General features: G+C 37.0%; 1 non-coding gene across 1 annotated transcript; it reads left to right on the top strand.

The window, feature by feature from the left end:
• The first annotated feature begins 536 nt into the window (after window positions 1-536).
• On the top strand, window positions 537-609 carry TRNAW-CCA (transfer RNA tryptophan (anticodon CCA)). Its single transcript has one exon. It is a non-coding gene; the product is annotated as a tRNA-Trp (tRNA).
• Window positions 610-21,984: the final 21,375 nt, after the last annotated feature.

Here is a 21,984-nt window from a genome sequence, read left to right as displayed (position 1 = left end):
TCGTTTGCTCCTGCAAGCATCCCTTTCCAAGGGCCAAGTACTATATTTAATCTATAGGTAGGAATTTTCTGACTGCTTTGTTTCTTTTGAAGTTATCAGAGATATCTGGCTCCTCTTTACCTCAACCGACTTTGTGCTTTCAGAAAGTGACCTTTTCCATTCAGCTCTTTTAAACAGCATCTCCCTTTAATTCACTCTAACATAGAAAACACAGTCTTTAAAATGTAGGCTTAAGTCACTTCTCACAGTAATGAATTGAATGGGTTTGCTGCTATTGATATAGAAATTGATATTAATTTCTGATCCTAATTGATTTCACAAATTAATTAGCAAAGTAAATAAGATACTGGAAGGAAATCAATAGTTCTTATTTTATGATATTTACATATTACTCATGTAATACATATGAATTATATATTATACCCATATTTACAAACATAGGTGCTTTTGGTATGATCTTGCTTAGTATTATCGATTCACAGATATATCCTAACTCAGGCAACAACCACACTCTTAATTATCCTGGCACAGTGACTTCCCTGGTGGTCCAGTGGTTAAGACTCCATGCTCCCAATGCAGGGGGCCCAGGTTCAATCCCTGGTCAGGGAACTAGATCCCTTATGCCACAACTAAAGATTCTGCATGCCTCAAAGAAGTTCTCACATGCTGCAACTAAGACCCGGCGCAGCCAAATTAAAAAAATAATAATTATCCTGGCACAGCCATTTTAGGAAACTATAAATAATACCTTAAAATAACTATAAATATAACTATTATAATAATTATAATAACTATAAACAGAGTAGCTTTGACTTCAATTCTGAAGGTAATACCAGGTAGTAGATATTTATATAACTTATGAAGAATGTAGGCCAAGCAGAAAGTATGAAACAAAAATGTGGTTTTCTTATAGGCAGTGTTATAAGCCTAAATACATATAAAGATTTTAAAATATAATCATTAATCTTTACAAGAACCTTACGATATAAATAGTATTTGTATTTTACAGATAATGAAAATTAAGCTTAGTGAGGTAAGTGACTTTCCCAGTGTCACATAAACACTAAGTGGCTGGGCTAGATTGTGCAGTAATGACCCTCCCCCAAAGCATTTCTCCTTATACCAGGGATGCCCAGTTCATCTATTTTTCCTTTTGTTGCTTGTGCTCTTGATGTTGTATCTAAGGAGTCACTGCCTAATCCAAGGACACAAAGATTTAGTCCTATCTTTCCTTCCAAAAGTTTTATAGTTTTAGCTCTTACATTTAGGTCTTTGATCCATTTGGAGTTAATTTTTGTATATGGTGTGAATTCAGGGTTCAACTTCATTCTTATGTATGTGGATATCCTCTCTCAGTTACTTTTGGATGCACAACCAACCAAAACTTAGTGTTGTAAAACAATAAGCATTTACTGTTTCTCACAAGTCTATGGACCTGCTGGGCAGTTCTGGTCCAGGCTGGCTCACCTGATCTCTGCAATCAGCTAGAGGCTCTGTTGAAACTGAAACTGGATGGTCTTCACTCATATGTCTGTGGGTTGTCAGGCTAGTTCAGGTAGCGAGGCTCAGCTGGGATGGCTCACTTCTGCAACATGTTTCTCCACATGGTTTCCATCTTCCAAGAGACTAGCCTGTTTCTTCATGTGGTTCACTTGGGGTTGCAAAGAGCAGAAGGAGAAGACAAGCTCCAGTGAACAAGCACCTTTCAAACCTCTGCTGTGCCCTGTTTGCTTATATGCCATAGAAAGCTGCAAGACACATGCCCAAGCCTCAGAGCCAGTGTTTATATGAACATCGCTGCTACAACCCTGGGTACCACACAGTCATACACCAAATTCTGGTGTTACCAGTGCTTATCTCCACAACTACCACTGTTATTCTTTAGCACCAGATACAAAATAATGTTTAGGAAAGCAGTTCCTCATATCAGTACCACCTGCTAGTGTCTTGTTCTCAGCTACATGTCTAGCACCTACTACTGAGTGCCACAGTGTAGACACTAAATGAATGTCTATTGAGTGAATGAAAGTACAGGAAAATTGAGGGAACAAAATTGGAGTCCAGTTTTCATATACTGAGTGGCATAGTTTAAGCCTATGCCATGTATTTATACCAAGTGCACATTGTTCCTATTTACTTCATGAGTTAAAGTTTTAAAATAGATGCTGGATAATCCAGTCTATCACACATATTTTTGTAGCCTTCCCTTTTACGTTGGCAATATTTTCTCTAATTTTATTATAATCACCTTTAGTGATAAGTTTTTCATCATTTACCTTGTGGCTACATCCTACCATATAATAAAAAGTGATTTAGGAAACAATTTTGCCACACCATACAGTGAGGCTTCTTTTCTCTGTTACAGTCACTTTAAAGGTTCAGCTAACACTCTGGTGGCATTAAGCATCAATGTAAGGAAGGGAAATGTTAAGATCCTCGTTTCAGATTTTTTAAAATGAGCACTCTGGCTAGGAGAATTGGAGAATTAGAAAATTTGAAGGCACTTAAAACATTTGGTCCAATTTTCTGATTTCACCTCGTACTCTATTCTACCCAGACCAAAAGGGGATGAGCCGAAGAAAAAAACAAGGTGGAACATGACCCTGTGTAGATAATCGCCTCTTTATCCCTGTTACTCTGAGATATGACAGTACATTGGATATTCAGGCAATTTACACTTGAAGGGTATACTGAGGGTCAACCACAGTACGGTACAATGGCACATCCCTATAAATAAAAGGAAATAATTCGGGAAGGGCAAACTTCCCAGAATGCTGCAGCTATCAGTGATAGGGTGGCTCAGCTGGACATTATCTAACATTATAAAGGAAAGCAGTCCAAAGCTAAGGTGAAGTCTTTGAACCTGATCATTCACAATTATAGCCAGCACCGATTTTTTGTAGCACTATGCAGTGTTCAAAGCATTTTCATGTGCATCATCCCAAACTTGGATTATAATAGCCACCTAATATGACATTGCTTTCTGGAGATTTTCCTTTCATGTGCTATAACCTTGTTTCTTGATGTTCTTCACAGACAGTTCAGTCCTTTTCACCCAATAGATATCTGGGTATCAAGGATTCTCAACAATATTTGGTATGATGCTTTCAGAATCTTTTGGAAGCAAATGCCTCGGGCTAGTCATCATTTCTCAGCTACCTTCGATCCATCCTAACACATAACTTAGAAAGGCATTCTGTTATAGTTCTCAAATTATTGTCGTTTAATACCTTACGTGTATCAGCACCACCTGTGCCTTACCCACACCAACAGCACCCACAGATCAAAAATTTGAATGATAAAGAAATTACTTCTAAGGTTCTGTTCTACACATTCAAAAGAATGTTTCTTATATTTGTAGGGTACTTTACAACTTAAAAGTGGTTTCACATATATTACCTCATTGGGCATATCTTCTCTGAGAAACATACAGCTGGAAATATATTATGAATTGCATCACTTTCCCAGCCCTCTCAGGGTCTCCCAGTGTAGCTTCCTAAAACTATTGAGGATCTCATTTATATTATTTAGGTTATATTATATAAGGTACTATGCTATATCATTAAGAAGATGATTTGATCTTTAAGTATGTGATTATTCTGTTATAAAATGTGGTATTCCCAATAGCTACTTGAAATATACCAGTAATTTTAAAAGTGTGGATCCTGGAACAGCTGTATCAATACCTTAAGAATAACTATTTATGTTATGGTTGCAAATGCAGATTCCTGAACCTATCCCCAAACCTAATAAATCAGAATCTCTGGAAGTGAGGTCATGGAATCTAAACTTTTAGACACCTGAGAGTTGCTATACACCAGCCAAATCTGAGAATTATTGCCTAACAATGAGCTTGATTTTCTTAGCATTCTCACTGCAACTTAGAAGAAAGTTCTGTGCCTTTAGAAACTGCAAGAACTCTTTAAGGCAATTAGCATACTATTTAGCAAGTAATTCAAATTTAAGGAAAAAGAACAATGGGATTTAAATTATCATCAAAACATACTTCTCTGTAGTGCCCTGTACTTGGTGCTGTAAAAACTGTAGAAATTGATACAATTTTATAATAAATATTCAATCTGCAATGATGAGCTCTGTCAATCCTAGAAAAGATAAATGTAGAGTTTAATTAGAAAATAGATGTCTCTCTGAATGTAAGGTAAAAGCTGGATAAAATGCATTTCTGTCTGCTTCATAAGGTACTATTCAAAAAATGTCATTGTTATAATTTGAAAAGTATTATTCAGAAAGAAGACAGATTTCAGTTCAGTAGCTTTGACTATAAGAATACCAAGAAATAAAAGCCAAATGGATGAAAGCTAAGTCATGGATGAGTGAGTTTAAAAATTATTACATATCTTTAAAGTTAGCTAAAAAATTATAGCCAAATCCCAATTTGCCTCTCAACAGAATGATAGGCCAGGAGATCTTCACAATATGAGATATTTCTCACGATGTAAATTGAAGTAAGGAAATTTCTTATTCCATGGTACTTGGCTTGTGTTGCTTCTTTATGAATTATGTTCTGATATCTTTAGCTTACTGAGAATGTCAAAATAATATTGAGTTAGATGTATTGTCATGCCTTTCATGAGTTTAAAACAGCCCATTCTCTAGAATGGTAATCAGCTGACATCAATCTGACTCTGAAGGGAAAGCATTTTGTCCCAGGGAGTTCCAGGAACAGTATTGCAAAAATTACCTGTAAATCTAGCATGCAAGGTTAAGTCAAACCACGACAGCTGGAGGTGGTAAGAAGCAGATATTTGGACCAAGTTTGGGGAAGGCTGGACCAGACAACTGCAGAAGTTTAGATTTCTTAATTCACTGTACGTACATAAATAGCAGTTAGTTCTTTGCCACAATAACACTTCATAACAAACACCACAAAATCTCAGTAGCCTTCAACAGTAAGAGTTCATTATTCACATGTCTGGAGTTACCTGCTGACCTTGTCTGAGGATCAATTGGCTATCAGTTGATCTAAACTCTTCCCAATTCGGATGACTGGAGGAACTAGGTATAGTCTACATGTCTCTCAACATCCAGAAGGTTAATCCAGGCATATTCTTATGGCAATGGCTAAGGTACAAAAGAGAGCAAATGGAAATATGCAAAGGCTCTAGAGACTTAACCTCAGGACTGGTACACAATCACTTTCACCATATACTATGGGCTGAAGCAAGGCAGAAAATCAGTACAGATTCAAGGGGTGGGAAAATAGACTATGCATCTTTAGTAAGAGGAGCTGCAAGGTCTCATGGTAATGGGCATGAACATAAGGGGGGAATGAAAAATAGAAGTCAGCATTGCAATTTCCCATTGTATGTATTATTGAGTTCCTCATCTCTGTAGATATCATGCTGTGCAATGTGGGTAATAAGAAGCATAAGACCTAGCAGTGATTTCTAAACATGGAGGGCTTGTTAAAATATAAATTGCTGGACCCGCCCCCAGGAAGTTGGTTGAGAGGGGACCTGAGAATGTGCATTTCTAGCAGTACTGATGCTGCTCGTCAAGGGACCATACTTTGAGAGCTATTGTTCTATGGATTTGGAATTAATAGGAACTTTTAGGAATACTAAGACAACTGAGGGGCATTGATATTTATAGGAAATGCAATTTGAAGTGAAATAGGAGAATTTGGGTGAGATCATTCCCAAGACATTCAAATAGCTCATTCAGAATAGAAGGTTAATCAGGGGCCTTTGCTGCCATCTTAACATTCTCTGATTTAACTACCCCAGGTAGCCAAGTGAACAGCATGGAGCTGGGAATGACTGCTCCTCTAATGCCTGATGAAAGTCACACACAAAACTGTACGTTGGCAAACAAATTTTGCAAGCATCACTTTCTTGGAAAAATTAAATAAGATACAGGTTTGAGACACTACTCACACTTCAAGTAAATCAGTAAAAGCACCCAACTTTTTCTAAGATCAAATTAGCCACAGGTTGCGGGACAGAAATAAGCATTGAGAAGTGAGATTCTGTGTGAGCTTTCCCTGTTTAAGCCCTGATATCTGCTGGGACATGATAATAATAAGTTAAGGGGTTATTTCTGAGGGAAGAGAAACCACAATGAAGCAATGAATAAATGAGACCTTAATTTGGGGGAGAGCAGGCAAATACTGTTAAACTACTTTCAGGGCATCAGTGAACTACAATCAGGAAAGATAATGTGATAAAATGTGAAGCTTTTTATATCGAGACCTATGTGAGACTTAGCTTAGCCTGACACCATGGTTAAGTACTGAGCAGAAAGAAAGAGCTCATAAGCTATTATTAGGCAAATAAAAAGCAGATTACATTTTACCAAAAAAAAAAAAAAAAAAGAATGCTATTTCTAAAAGTGTGCAGGCAAATATCAAAGGTGAATCAGTATTTCCAGATCCCTATCTTTGGAGGCATATTTAACTAGTACTCATTGCAACAAAAAAATGAGAAGGTATAAAGAGCATTTGAACTCATTCAATATCAATTTTATTAGTGTCTCTAAATGCTCATTTCAAAATTGAAATTAATAGAGAAGGAACCAAAAAAGAGAGGCATGTTTTCAAGTATTAACCATTTTCTTTATTGATCCCCAGTCCTTCTATTTAATCTTAATGAAAAAAAATATTTATATAACTGAACTAAATGGCAAAAACTTTTTTTTTGGAATAAACATACATCTGCTATGCTAATACAGATTTGAATGAAACATTTTGCAAATTTATTTAATAAATTATATTATGTGAGCAAGAATTTAATAATATAATGATCATTAAGTGGTATTTATGTTATCATAAATATCTGTTTACATTCTTTAGTTCAAACATGAACTAAAATCTTGGAAAATAGTGGTTTTGCCACTGAGAGAGATGTCTCTCTCTTTATCATTATTAATTACCTAGACCACACAGACACACTGAGAATTGAATTCCAATTTGACTGAAATGATAAGAAGGATATTATAATTTCACACGGAGGTTATTTTTATCTTTTGATCTATTTAAGTGTTTTCCCTATGAAGTTCCCCACCTCCACCTCCATCCACTACCACATACAGTGAAAATGTTCCCTAAAACCCAGGAGAATTAATAGATTATTTTCTTCATAGTGGTTATCACACAGTCATAGCTCCTCATTTATTTTTTTGTGTTAACTAAAAAGAAAAGCTGCATGAGAGCATCTCTAAAGATAGCAAGAGGCTTTTTAGTTATCTGTGAAAACTTGCTTTAAATATAAGGGGAAGGAAATCATTGGAAGTTAGGGAAAGAAAATGTGCAGAGAAAAAGACCTATCAATTGAGAAATAGACACACACACACACACACACACACACACACACACACACACACACACACACACACACACACACATCATGTCCTTCTCATCTACCAGATTAGGAAGATGAATTTAACTTGGGCTGGGCATGGGGGTTAGAGGCAGAAATGTTAATAAAGGAAACAAAATTCAGGCAAGTTTCTTAAGTATCTTTTCCCCATGATTTAACAATATGAGTTTTCAGATAAATACAGAATCTTACTAAAGCGTAAAGATAATGCTGCTTTTTATTAGACTTTTCATAAAACTCACTTTCTTTCCTAAATTCTTTTGACCTCAGCAACAAGAATTTCAAGAAGTGGTGGGATTAAGCCCTAGGGTTAAGTTGCTGATGTCTAGACAACTTGGAATTGGATTCAAATAGAAATTGGAGCCCTTGCATGGATGAAAAATTTATCAAACTGGTTCCATTTTTAAAAAGACTATTAGAGTCATATAACTAAATGCACTTTTGCTTCCAAAGAAGATAAATTACCTATTTGTAGCATATAAATTCCGGAGTGCAGTGCCTTGATTTAATGCATCCAGCATACCAGTGAGCCAGATTTCACCAAAATCCAACAGAAATCTAAGTGAAGTGAGAAGAATGTTTCTCCTGAGTATTCAGTCCAGAATCTATTTAAATCTAGCCCAAAATGTGCCACACTTCTCCGGGTGGATTAATTTGATTCTATCAGAAAGAAGCTGACCCCAAATTCTCCCCTAGATATTCGGCTGTACTGCAGACTTATACTATCATTGAAAACACCTAGGACTCTATTCCCAATTTGTCAATGGTCATTAAGCGTTGTCATTAGCATTGTTGACTCCCTCTTGTGGCCACTTAGACAAGTGTAGACCCTCTTGAGCCCACCATGGATGCAGCTATGTTCTAGGGGTTCCAGGCTGAACATCTGACCTCAAGGAGATGTTGATAACAGAGGCCAGTTCAGCCTGGGACCACTCAGAGTACATATTTTCATCTGACACTAATTCCAGATTCAAACTTCATTTTCCACTACCTTTACGTAACAGGAAAGTAGAATAGTGCACTTTTTGCAGGAATGCTTTGAAGCTTATAAGCAGGGCAGATCAATTAAATCTCTGAAGAAACATAGAGTGATTGACAACAGCCTTTCCCCAGTAATAATAATGGTGAAGGTTTATTGCAGGTTTACTATGCCCCTGGTGTTGTAAACTTTACTTGCATATTTCAATTCTCACAAAAACTCCATGACATAGGCTCTGTTACTATCTTCATTTCACAAAAGTTACTGATGATTACAGAAAATAAGTAAATTTCCTAGTCATCCCTAATAAGTAAATAAATCCAAGAACATGGGTGCTTTTCTTTTCCAAAAATGTGTCATATTTTCCTTAAAGCTGTCAATGAAAGAGATGGGGAGAGAGGATAAAAAGGAGGGGGGAAGGAAAAGAAGAAGGGAGAGATGGAGAGAGAGAAAAAAATGGATTTGGCTAAAGGTTGAGTTGCTTTGCCCTCTGTCTCTTCTCTAAGACAATACTTGAGGAGAATCCTGATGCCAGATATTGAAAGCAAAAAAAAAAAAAAAACAAACTGAGAGCAAGAGTCTTTTCTTGGTCACTAGTGTGCCCCCCAAAGCCCATCTTCTCTGGGTCTTGCAATTATTCTACTGGAAAAAAGTGATACAAAGTATTTTAGAACTCTAGAGACCATCCTTTTTAACATTCTACCACGTGAGGGGAGAAAACTGGTTTAAATATATCATCTAAATATATTCCAAGTATGGTATGTTTGTCAAGCATTTAGATATTTTTCTCTATATACATTATATGTATTATGCAATGGACCCTCATTCTTACATTACTGAAGAATTTTATTATAACTAAACTGGAACTAGAACATATATAGTATTTTTATCACTTGAATCAACTCCAAATTAGTAGCGCTAGATTTATTTGCACCTGATAGGAATGAATTTGACCAAATGAACCGTTTTCAACAAGACTGTTTGGTAGGGGAAGAAATGTTATGCTGTTCAGTTTCTGAAATATTTACCTTCTTTTTTCTTACAACTTCATGGTCAGCTTAATGTTTTTCATGAGAAACATTAAACTTTCTAATGCCTCAGGGAAGTTAAAAACACCAGAGCATCCCCACAAACAATCCACACAGCATATGCAATTGGATTGGCTCATGTAAAATATTTTGCCTCTTCAATGAGAATGGAGACAAAAAGGCACCCAATAATCTTTTCTTGTATAAGCCCCCTTACAGGTAAAATCTACATACTGAGAACATTCCACTGCTCCCCAAAACTTGTCAAGTTGAGCAATTTGCCCCATTGCAGTAGAATAAGGTCTTGGGAATACTGTACTCTATGGTAATTTTTTTTTCTTAGTCTGAACTTCTTCATGATGTACAGATATCACTTTTTTTCTTTAATGTGTGCAGACTAACAGGTCTCATCCATCTAGGATTAGTAATTCCCAGAGTACTAATCTAGGATTCTACTGCTCCCTCTTATAGTCTCAACTCTAGTACTGTGTTTATGACTTGTCTATGACCTCAGTCGCCTCATCCATAAAATGAGGCAATCAGAGTTCCTCTGTTTGTCTTTAAGAGCTATTGTGAGAATGACAAAGCACTGGATGGAGGAAAGGAAGTGTTCATATCATAATTTCCTATGACTCCATTCCCCTTTGTTCCTAAGTCACTTATCCAGCCAGCCACCCACACCCCATACCCTCTCATAGTATTTCCTCCCCTACTGGCTTCAGTCTTGCCCTTTCTCTTTTTACTTCCCTTTCTCTTTATTATTTTCCTATTCTTTCTCTGTTTGATTTTCTTTCCTCTTTGGTCCTAAAATTGCTTGTCTTCCTCTCCTTGGGGTCATCAGAACAAGCAGCCATAGGGCCTCTATGGTCAGTTAGGTCTTCTGGACAATCACATGCTATCAATATTCACTTTCATTATACCCACTCATCCCCCACCCCTCAACCACAGAATTGACCTGATGGGACATTCAAGAATTATGAGTTTATTAGGTATTTTAAGAAAAAAGAATTCAACTGAAGCCCAAATTGTACCTAGGGCACACTGTAATGTATGTCAGTGATAGGAGGAAGACATTTTCCTCTGCCCTTCTAGGTTCTTCAGGCTGGCCTAAGAATTAAATTGACATGATACAGATTAACTGGAGAAAATCACACAGAAGTTTAATAATATGTATACATGGGAGAGACCTGAAACCAAGCAGGACCCTGTGGGGCTCCTGGGCACAGAAGCCTTTCTGTCCCACATTTCTTGACTCCAGCCTCCATGACCTTCCCTGAGTTCCTAAGGGCAGATTCGAAGAGTTGCTAATCAGGGAAGGGAGGAGGAGCAGAGACAAGGGAGGGGCAGGCAAAAAACAATAGTGCAGCCTTGGGGCAGGGTCGTGGTTCCACCTCAAGGGATACACAGAACAGTGTCTTTAAGCTCTTTAAGATGTCAGCATTCTTCATACCAGAGAAAGACAACCTGAGGCTAAATTAAAGGAATCAGAGAAGCTCACCAAGATTACCTGAGATTAGATTAGAGGTGCAGCCTCTGTACACAACCTAGTCTTGTCAGCAACTCCATCCTTGAACCATTGCTATAAAACTCCCCATCAAATCCTCCCGAGTTGGGACACATAGTTTTTCAGGGCAGGAGCCTGCTGTGTCCCCATTTGCCTGGCAAAGCAGTAAAGCTATTCTTTTGTACTTCACCCAAAACTCTGTCTCTGAGATTCGATTTGGCCCCTGTGCACAGAGGCCGAGTTTTCGTCATCAGACCCAGGAGCACTGAGTGACTCACCAAAATGGCTGAAGCCCTCACCTTAAATACCATCTTCAGCTAAAGACAGAAGATGTTGGGAATAGTGGTTTGGGACTTGAAAGAGGAGGAAGGAAATTGACGTGGAGATGGAAAAGCAAATGTTTGGTAAACAAGTATTTGCTGGGCCCTGCAGAGACAATGGGACACAGAGTGGACTCTGATCTCCAGGCCCTGCTAGGTTTCCTGCACCTCAACTAGCCCATATTCTTTTCAAATATCTATGATGATAACTCTTTTCTGGAACAGGTCTTCTAACTAAATTCATTAGGCGGTTTAGGGGGAAGGTCAAAGCTTCCTCCTGAGTCTTTTGGACATTGATTGTTTTCAGCTGCAAAAAATCCGCATGCCAAAGAGACATTTTGTGGTGGCAAGTTTTGCTTCCCCACATCAGTTATCTTTTTTTAAAGTATTCTCTGGGTGATTATTAAGAATGTACTATAACATTAAAATGTCATTATATTTTATTATATGGATTAGTAGTGTGAAATAAATTCATATTTTATAGCAAGACATGAAAAATTTAAAAATAAAAAAACATGTTCTCTGCCCTTTGGCCTCCTCTCTCCCGGCACTGTGCATTGTGTATCTGCATTATGCATTGACCAATCCTCCCCCATCTCAACCGGAAAGAGCAACATTCTCCAAGCATCAATAAGATAACTCCTTAAAGATAACATTCCTTCTTAATCTTGTAATGGGCCATGATGACCCACAATCCACTACTCACTAGATTGTGTAACCTGTCAATAACACATCATTTAATGTTCAGCCCTCTGTCTCAAAACTGATATAACTGTGCGTTGACCCCCAACCAGTGGAACAGTTCTCAGAGCTTTCTGAGCGGTTGTTTCCGGGTTATAATCCTCAATTTGGCTCGAATAAAATTTCCATTTCTTGATTTCCATTTCTGATTCATTTTTTCATAGACAGTACTATATTTTAAGATTTTTAAAACATTTCTTTAAAAAATTAAACCTCCAGTGTGTGTGAAGCTGAAGACTTTACTTAAACTTTTGTTTAAGTTGTGCCCAATTTAACAGCCTATTTCGATGAATACCTGGAGTAAAACAGCCCATGGGGGGTAGGGGATGTGGAATGTTTTGTGCTCTATTAATAGAATTCATGGAAAAGAGATTTTTTTGCTGCTACCAATTCTCTCATAAATGGAAACTTAATATATTTTAATTCAACACACTGGTATAACTTATATATCTCTATTAAAACATTCATATTGCGAAAGTTTTGTCAGTATTTCCAATTTCATATATTGAATCATCAAGTACCAATTCCTTGCGGTAGCGGGGGGGGGGGGGCAATTGTCCAAGCAAATGTAGAAGGCAGCTGGAGATTGTGTTTTACCAGCAAAGCCTTCATAAAAAACTAGCTAGCGCCCAATTTTGTGACTTGAACAGTTAAAAATAACCTAGGTACAAAGAATGTACAAATTTTAAGATGTATTTATTTTAAAAAGTGAAGTAAAGTGCCTCTAGCAAGTTACACACAAGCAGCAAAGAAGAGTCAGTGAGTTAAAAATGATTGGCTGGTAGTGAGGTGGATGGACCTAGAGTCTGTCATACAGAGTGAAGTAAGTCAGAAAGACAAAAACAAATATCGTATGCTAACACATATATATGGAATCTAAGAAAAAAGAAAAGGTCATGAAGAACCTAGGGGCAAGACGGGAATAAAGACGCAGACGTAGAGAATGGACTTGAGGACAGGGGAAGGGGGAAGGGTAAGCTGGGACGAAGTGAGAGAGTGGCATGGACATATATACACTACCAAATGTAAAATAGCTAGCTAGTGGGAAGCAGCCACGTAGCACAGGGAGATCAGCTCGGTGCTTTGTGACCACCTAGAGGGGTGGGATAGGGAGGGTGGGAGGGAGGCTCAAGAGGGAGGGGATATGTGGATATATGTATACGTATAGCTGATTCACATTGTTACACAGCAGCAACTAACACAACAATGTAAAGCAATTATACTCCAATAAAGATGTTAAAAAAAAATGACTGGCTGATACAATCCCTTCCTTATATCTGGTCTAGTTCTATGTATTTCAAATATAACCTAAAATTGAAAGTAAGCACTGTTATATACATTATACATTATATATTATATTTGAGGAAACTTAGGATCTGCAGGCATGAGTATTAGGCTAAGGGTCACATGGTGGGGGGCATGGTGGTTCTGATTGTTGGAAAGGCATCTATAATAAACTAAAGCTTATCCCATACAAATTCACTCCTGTTTTCAGTTGTTAAAGAGTTTCACCACTCTCCTGTCATCTCAGGAAAGCAATATTGGTTAATATTGGTTTCCCTCAGCACCTCCCAGTACAAATAGGAGAAGGGCTCCTCTGGATGTTCTAGGCTCCATGCTAAAACGTTCCTGGACATTTAATGGTTTCTGGACCTTTAAAAAGGAGGATGCCCTCCTAGGACTGATCAAATACTTGACTAGCTGCTATAGGTGTGTAACCATGAGGAGGGGAACAAGAACTAGGGGTACAGTCTGCAAATGCCGGTTCTGCCTCCTACTAGTGAAGGTACATTTTATCTGGTGCCCCACCAATCTTTCCCTCAAAATATTTATACCCTCACTAATCCTTCCCCCTCTGGATCCCAGGCGTCTTCCTAAGGATGAAGTAACCTGGCTCTTTCATCTTTGCTCTTATCCATGATGCTAAAATAAATTTAAGCCCTTATTTATTTGGGTCCTTGGCTTTTGTTGTCTGATGCCAAGCTTCTGGATGTAAAACAAAGCAAAACAAAACAACAAAATCCTCATGCTTCTCTTTTAAAAAACTCAGGTTTTAAAAATCAAGAGTCCATGCCTTGGTATCAAGCTTACTGATATAAATCAGACAGAAAAAGACAAATACTGCATGATTTCATTAATATGAAATCTAAAAAACAAGCAAACAAACAAAACAAAACCTAGACTCACAGATACAGAAAATAATTAGTGGTTGGCAGAGGGAAGGGGGTAGGGGCGAAATGAGAGAAGGGAATCAGGAAGTACAGACTTCCTGTTATATAATAAGTCATGGAGCTATAAAGTAAAGCACGGGGAATATAGTCAATAATATTGTATTAACTTTGTATGGTGACAGATGATAATTAGACTTATTGTGGTGATCATTTTGCAATGTATACAGGTGTCAAATCAATTTGTTATACACTAAAACTAATATAATATTGTATGTCAACTATACCTCAAGTTAAAAAAAAGTCTGTGCCTTTAAAACCCCACATATATTAAAGAGTTTTAAAAACTTATCTAGGAACTCAATCGATTCTTTTGTTGTTTCTGAGATCTTTTGTATCCTACCTTCCCTGGAGCAAATAATTAAATGCCTCACTAAACTCAGTAGACTCAATGGGAGCAGAAAAATGTTGAAGAGTTAGGGGAAAGGTGGAGAAGAAAATTAACATTGGTTAGTGTCATCCAAATGTCATCCCCCCACACATAAATATCTATTCAAATGGCCCTCTAGGCTGAGCTGAATTAGTGATGAAGATCTGACTCAGTAATAGTCACCTAATAATTTACCAATAGCGAACAGTGACAAGGCACAAAGACTCCACTTAATATTAGTCCCCACTATACTTGGTGAATATTGGAGTTCATCCGAGTATCACTCCAAACTATAAACAGTTGATTGACAGTAACAAGGAAACAATAGCTGAATCACAAAAGTGTCAGAGAACTAGAGAAGGGAAAATAACATAGTATAGTCACTAGTGATTTGTCTTATCCAGAATTATCTTCCAATTATTTACCAGTATGTCTAAGCAGATGTTGCCACTACTTCCTCCTTTCTTGACCCAAAATGTTTATAATAATACTCCATTAACAAAGTTTACCTGAGTGAACCTCTACATCTTCCAACATGAAAGAGTTTAAATAATTCAGGCTGACTCTGAATCCATTATTCTAACACAGTACCTCAGTGAACCTAATGTTCACATTCCACATGACCTACCATAGGTAGATTGTTAACAATGGCTGATGATTTGTTCATGTCTCCCTGTATCCACCAGCTCAAAAGCCTAACATCCATTTTTAAAAGTTCAAAAATAATCAAAACTAAATAATATATATTTAAACTATTATGTTTAAAGTAAGAGTATAATAAATACCAAGTTCAGGATAGTGGATACCTGAGGGTAGGAGGGGAGTGATGGAAGCAGGGGAATGCAATAGAGAAGGAGTTTATGAATAATAAGCTAATTTTAAGGATCTCTTCTTGGATTGGATTGGGTAGTGGGTTCCTGGGTATTTATTCTGTAATAAACCAACCAACAAATGAAGGCCAAGCATGAATCAGTGATGATAATGCAACATAAACCAATAATTATGTTTAATTGATCTGTTCTACTGAGGCTCCACAAAATTAACTAATAAATGGATGGCAAAGTTATATAAATAAATGAAAATAAAAAAGGAATCAGGATACTATTCTTAATATATTAGTTTAAATGGAATTTAGGTCATAAGTTTTAAAGGAGACAAAGAAAGCCATTTTATAAAAATAAATGGTAAAATTCACAATGAAGTTGTAATACTTATAAATACCTATACATCAGATAACAGCAAAAACACCCATAAGGCAAATACTACAAATCATAAAAGAAAAAAGAGACAGAATAACACTGGTGATGGGAGATAATAATTTACATTTCTTGGGCCATAAAAGATCAGAAAGATCAAAAAATCTCTAAGGAAACAGTATATGAAAATAGAATATTTTTAAAATATAGTATAAAGTGAACCAAATACTGTACTACTAAAGAACAGAATACAAGTTCTTTTCAAATACCCATTCTTGAAAATCTTAAAATATTCTTAAAAATCGATAGTATGTTAGTCACTGTAGAAAACAAACTTATGGTTACCAAGGGGAAAAGGGCGGGGGATAAATTGGGAGATTGGGATTGACATACGCACACTATTATATATAAAATATAACTAAAAAGAACCTACTGTATAGCACAGGGAACTCTATTTGGTGCTCTGTATTGACCTACATGGGAATGGAGTCTAGAAGAGAGTGGATATATGTATATGTATGGCTGATTCACTTTGCTGTACAGCAGAAATGGACACAACATTGTAAATCAACTATATTCCAAAGGAAAATTTATTAAAAAATAATGTTAGTCACAAAGAAAATGTCAACAAACTGCAAAATGTAGAAATAGAACAAATATAACATTCTCTGATGAGAATACATCTAGATGTTAACAGCAAAACCAAAAAAGAAAAAGCTCTTATCTACTAAAAGTTTTGAAATACTTTCATATACTAGTTGAGTCAAAGAGGAAATACTAAATAATATTGCAAAGTATCTAAAAGATAATCATTAAAAATTATGTATCAAGACTCATGGGATATAACTGGAAGGAATACAAATAAATAATTTAAATATTTGATGTATCTTGCTTAACATATGAGAAAGAAATCACAACAAACAAAAGAAGGGAATAGGAAGAATAAGAAAAAGAAAATAAGGACAAAAGCAGATGGTGGGGCTTCCCTGGTGGCGCAGTGGTTAAGAGTCACTTGCCAATGCAGGGGACACGGGTTCAAGCCCTGGTCCAGGAAGACCCCATATGCCGCAGAGCAACTAAGCCTGTGTGCTACAACTACTGAGCCTGTGCTCTAGAGCCCGCAAGCCACAACTACTGAGCCCGCATGCCACAACTACTGAAACCCATGAGCCTAGAGCCTGTGCTCCACAACAAGAGAAGCCACCTCAACGAGAAGTCTGTATAGTGCAACGAAGAGTAGCTCCCACTCGCCACAACTAGAGAAAGCCTGAGGGCACCAACAAAGACCCAATGCAGCAAAAAATAAATAAATAAATTTATTAAAAATAAAAGATGTTGAAGCATTAAAAATTCAAAACTCTCACTTTATTGGAAATTGAAGATGATTCAAAGAAATGGGAAGATATCACATGCTCTTGGATTGAAAGAATTAATATTGTTAAAATGGCCACACTACTCAAAGAAATCTAGAAATTTAATTTGATTCCTATCAAATCACCCATGACGAAGAATGTATATATGTGTATATCTGAGTCACTTTAATATACAGCAGAGATTGGCACAATGTTGTAAATCAACTATACTTCAATAAAATAAATAAAATAAAAATCACCTATGACATTTTTCACAGAACTAGAACATATAATCCTAAAATTTATATGGAACCATAAAAGATCCAGAATTGTCAAAGCAATCCTGAGGAAAAAGAACAAAGCTGGAGGCATTACCCTCCCAGACTTCAGACAATACTACAAAGCTACAGTAATCAAAACAGCATGGTACTGGCACAAAAAGAGACATATAGATCAATGAAACAGAATAGAGAGCCCAGAAATAAACTCACACATCTACGGTCATTTAATCTTTGACAAAGGAAGCAAGAATATACAATGGAGAAAAGACAGTCTCTTCAGCAAGTGGTGTTGGGAAAGCTGGACAGCCACATGTAAATCAGTGAAGTTAGAACACTCCCTCAGACAATACACAAAAATAAACTCAAAATGGCTTAAAGACCTAAATATAATGCATAGCACCCTAAAACTCCTAGAAGAGAACATAGGCAAAACATTCTCTGACATAAATCATACCAATGTTTCCTTAGATCAGTCTCCCAAGGCAAAAGAAATAAAAGCAAAAATAAATAAATGGGACCTAATCAAACTTAAAAAGCTTTTGCACAGCAAAGGAAAAAAGGAAACCATAAACAAGACAAAAAGACAACCTATGGACTGGGCAAAAGTTTGCAAACTATGTGACTAATAAGGGGTTAATTACCAAAATATACAGACAACTTATACAACTGAATATCAAAAAACCAAACAATCTAATCAAAAAATGGGCAGAAGACCTAAATGGACATTTCTCCAAAGAAGACATACAGATGGCCAACAGGCACATGAAAAGATGCTCAACATCGCTAATTATTAGAGAAATGCAAACCAAAACTACAGTGAGGTATCACATCGTCAGAATGGCCATCATCAAAAAGTCAACAAACAATAAATGCTGGAGAGGGTGTGGAGAAAATGGAACCCTCCTACACGGTTGGTGGGAATGTAAATTGGTGGAGCCACTATGGAAAACAGTATGGAGGTTCCTTAAAAAACTAAAAATAGGGCTTCCGTGGTGGCACAGTGGTTAAGAATCCACCTGCCAATGCAGGGGACATGGGTTTGAGTCCTGGCCCAGGAAGATCCCACATGCCACGGAGCAACTAAGCCCATGCGCCACAACTACTGAGTCTGTGCTCTAGAGCCCGTGAGCCACAACTACTGAGCCCACGTGCCACAACTACTTAAGCCTGCCCACCTAGAGCCCATGCTCCGCAACAAGAGAAGCCACAGCAATGAGAAGCCCACGCACCTCAACAAAGAGTAGCCCCTACTCGCCGCAACTAGAGAAAGCCCACGCACAGCAACAAAGACCCAACTCAGCCAAAAATTAATTAATTAATTAATTTTTTAAAAAAACCTAAAAATAGAACTACCATATGATCCAGCAATCCCACCTCTGGGAATATATCCAGAAAAGATGAAAACTATAATTTGAAAAGAGACATGTGCCCTGATGTTCACAGCAGCACTATTTACAATAGCCAAGACATGGAAGCAACCTAAGTGTCCAACAACAGATGAATGGATAAAGAAGATGTGATAAATACACACAATGGAATATTACTCAGCCATAAAAAATGAAATATTGCCCTTTGCAGCAAAATGGATGGACCTAGAGCATATCATACTAAGTGAATTGTCAGACAGAGAAAGACAAATATTATATGATATCACTCTATATGTGGAATCTAAAAAATAATACAAATGAATTTATTTACAAAACAGAAACAAACTCACAGACCTGGAAAACAAACTTGTTAACCAAAAAGGAAAGGCAGGGGGGACGGATAAAATAGGAGTATGAGATTAACATACACACACTACTATATATAAAATATACATACAACAAAGATTTACTGTATAGCACAGGGAACTATATTCAATATATTGTAACAACCTATAATGGAAAAGAATCTGAAAAAATATATATACATACAACTTAATCACTTTGCTGTATACTGAAACTAACATAAAAGTATAAATCAACTATACTTCGATTTTTTAAAACTCTCTCTTTATTAAGAATAATTAAATAGATAATCCTGAGTTAACCAAATCAAGAAAAGGGGGGAAAGCACAAATAAATAAAGAAACAAGCAAGGAAATTAAAAGAATCATAAGAGGCTATTTTGCTCAACTACACAAAAATAAATTCAAAATTTGGACTGAAATAGATAATTGCTAGAGAAATGTAATTTACCAAACTAATGTAAAAGAAAGCATATGTAATTTCTGTAGAAGAATTGGGAAAATTTGTATCTAATGGCTATTTCAAGAAGCACTATTGAAGATAACTCCAAAAGGTGAGTCAATCTGGGCTCTCCAAGAAGCACATGTCAAGACAAGATCTGAAGTGCGTAAGATCTTTTGGAGAATTGCATGTGAAAGATCAAGTGTGACTGAGCAAGAGAAGTCTAGGAAAGACTTTCAGACCTCAGTGCAGATTTGACACCTCTGCAAGTGGAAGGAGGAGGGAGAATTGAGTAAGAGCCTCAGTGCAGTTGTGAGAGTTGTCTCAGCCAGCTCGATGGGAAATCCAGCAGCCGTGGCCTCTCAGGAATCCCACATCTGTCAGAAATGACCAGTTTCAAGCACACCTCTCACCTTCTCAAAAACATTTTTCCAGAAATTATCTTCAATCTAGCCTACATCATCAGTTTTTCCTCTCTTTACCAGATCATTCTAATCAGCCTACAAACATGCTGTATTATCTCTCATCTCATAAAAATGTTTCCCTGATCCTCTTTCCCAGAGTAGCTACTACCCCATTTCTATGCTCTCTTTGGCAGCCAAACTTCTCCATATAAGTTGCCTGTGCTCACTGTACTTACCTCTCCTCCAAATTTCTCTTCAAACGAATTCATCTGATTTTATAACTCCACCACTCCAAGAAAAACTTATCTGTCAAGTTCACCAGAGACCTCTAATATCTCTAAAACCAGTGGTCAGTTCTCAGTCCTCATCTTAGCTGACCTATCTGCACAGGTGTTTTCTTTCCCTTCCTCTTCTTCTTCCTAGATATACATAAAGGCTGACCTATCTTAAAGTAACACATTTAGAGATCAATAGTTACAGAATAGCAGCAATTTTGCATAGTTCAACTGTGTGTGTACATATATATGCTATATATACATACATGTATATATATTTGTGTGTAGTTGTATGTACATATATATGTTATATATACATATATGTATATATGTGTGTAATTGCAAAATAACAATATCAGTTTTAATCTTAACAATAAGTCTACTAAATGAAATTTAAGATGTCTTTGATATTCTTTTTGTCTTTGGAATATAGTCCACCAGAGTTATTCAGCCAAAATACTGTTTCCAAGTTACTTGAAATAAGTCCTCTCCCTGTGGTTATGCCTCCAAGTTGATGCATGGGTCATTTGTTTCAATTTCATATGTATTTTTTAAAACTTTTTAATTCAATTTTGTTTTTAAATTTACATGGTTCCTAAGTTAAAATTATAAAATGTCATATATTCAGAGAGGTCTAGTTTTCATTTCAGTCTCTTCATCCAGTCTATCTTTTCCCCTTTTATACTCATGTTAATTGTTTATAAAACAAAACTTTATTTTTGAAAATATAAGTAAATAAATATTCATATTTCATTCAATTTCTTATAAAATATTTATGTAGTAAACATTCTCTTCTGATCTTTCCTTCCATCTTCCTTTCCTTCCTTCCTTCTTTTCTTCCTTCCTTCTTTTCTTCCTTCCTTCCTTCCTTTTCTTCCTTCCTTACTCCCTCTCTTTCTCTCTCTCATGCAACAAGTTTTATGAATAGTTAGCAGAAATGTATACCAATCAGATTGTCTCATCACCTCTCTCCCCATATCTCCAAACTGCTACAGAGCAGCTGTATAGATGTATAGATGTTCCATGTTTATGAAAACAGTGCACATTTGATGGACTTTTGAGTGATTTTGGTCTCTTTCTCTTACACAGAGTGCTACAATAAATAACCCTGTGCTAGGATAATCAATCCTCTCAATTTACCTGGAACTGATGGGTTTCCTGAAAATTTAAGACTTTTGGTGCTAACATCAGGAAAATCCCGAGCAAAATCAGGACAAGTTGGCTCACCCTAGCATATACTCTCATCTTTTTTTTTTTAACATCTTTATTGGAGTATAATTGTTTACAATGGTGTGTTAGTTTCTGCTTTATAACAAAGTGAATCAGCTATACATATACATATATCCCCATATCTCCTCCCTCTTGCGTCTCCCTCCCACCCTCCCTATCCCACCCCTCTAGGTGGTCACAAAGCACGGAGCTGATCTCCCTGTGCTATGCGGCTGCTTCCCACTAGCTGTCTATTTTACATTTCATATACCTTCATCTTTTCAGAGCAGACTGATATCCTATGACTTTTTTTTTTTGCGGTACGCAGGCCTCTCACTGCTGTGGCCTCTCCCGTTGCGGAGCACAGGCTCCGGACGTGCAGGCTCAGCGGCCATGGCTCACGGGCCCAGCCGCTCCATGGCATGTGGGATGTGGGACCGGGGCACGAACCCGTGTCTCCTGCATCGGCAGGCGGACTCTCAACCACTGTGCCACCAGGGAAGCCCATCCTATGACTTCTTTTAACATAAGTACATGGTAAGTCTTTCTGTTGGTTCATACACACTTTTTTTGTCCTCCAAGTGTGCTT

The sequence above is a fragment of the Globicephala melas genome, chromosome X, assembly GCF_963455315.2.
Source record: "Globicephala melas chromosome X, mGloMel1.2, whole genome shotgun sequence".
Taxonomy (NCBI): domain Eukaryota; kingdom Metazoa; phylum Chordata; class Mammalia; order Artiodactyla; family Delphinidae; genus Globicephala; species Globicephala melas.
Note: the sequence above shows the minus strand (reverse complement) of the source record. Positions and strands in the feature narration are given on the sequence as shown.